Below are 859 nucleotides of genomic sequence, written 5' to 3'. Positions count from 1 at the left end.
TTCAAGCAAAAAGATGGTGAATCCCTCTATGAAGCTTGGGAAAGATATAAGCAGTTGACCAAAAGGTGTCCATCTGACATGTTTTCAGAATGGACCATATTGGATATATTCTATTATGGTCTCTCTGAATTTTCGAAAATGTCATTGACACCTATAATCCATCATGGAGAAATCACCCAAATTTCTCCTGGAAGGATCAACAAAAGCCTCAGCAAGGCTTTAACACTGGTGGACGCAATAGGCTGAACAATAGTAAGCCATATCCATCATCTTCTCAGCAACAGACAGAGAACTCTAAACAAAACAATTCTAATTTAGCCAATATAGTCTCTAATCTGTCAAAATCCACTTTCAGTTTCATGAATGAAACAAGATCCTCCATTAGAAATCTGGAGGCACAAGTGGGCCAGCTGAGTAAGAAAGTCATTGAAACTCCTCCCAGTATTCTCCCAAGCAATACAGAAGAGAATCCAAAAGGAGAGTGCAAGGCCATTGATTTACTCAGAGTGGCCGAATGTACTAGGGAGGAGGAAGACGAAAATCCCAGTGAGGAAGACCTCCTGGGACGCCCTTCAAGCAAGAAGGAGTTTCCTATTAAGGATCCAGAGGAATCTGAGGCTCATCTAGAGACCATAGAGATTCCATTAAATCTCCTTCTACCATTCATGAGCTCTGAAGAATATTCATCCTCTGAAGAGAATAAAGATGTGACTGGAGAGCAAGTTGCTCAATACTTAGGAGCTATCATGAAGCTGAATGCCAAGCTGTTTGGTAATGAGACTTGGAAAGATGAACCTCCCTTGCTCATTGGTGAACTAGATACATGGGTTCAGCAAACTTTACCTCAAAAGAAACAAGA

This window comes from Arachis duranensis, chromosome 6 (assembly GCF_000817695.3).
Source record: "Arachis duranensis cultivar V14167 chromosome 6, aradu.V14167.gnm2.J7QH, whole genome shotgun sequence".
Taxonomy (NCBI): Eukaryota; Viridiplantae; Streptophyta; class Magnoliopsida; order Fabales; family Fabaceae; genus Arachis; species Arachis duranensis.
The sequence above is the reverse complement of the archived record's forward strand: the minus strand, read 5'-3'. Positions refer to the sequence as shown.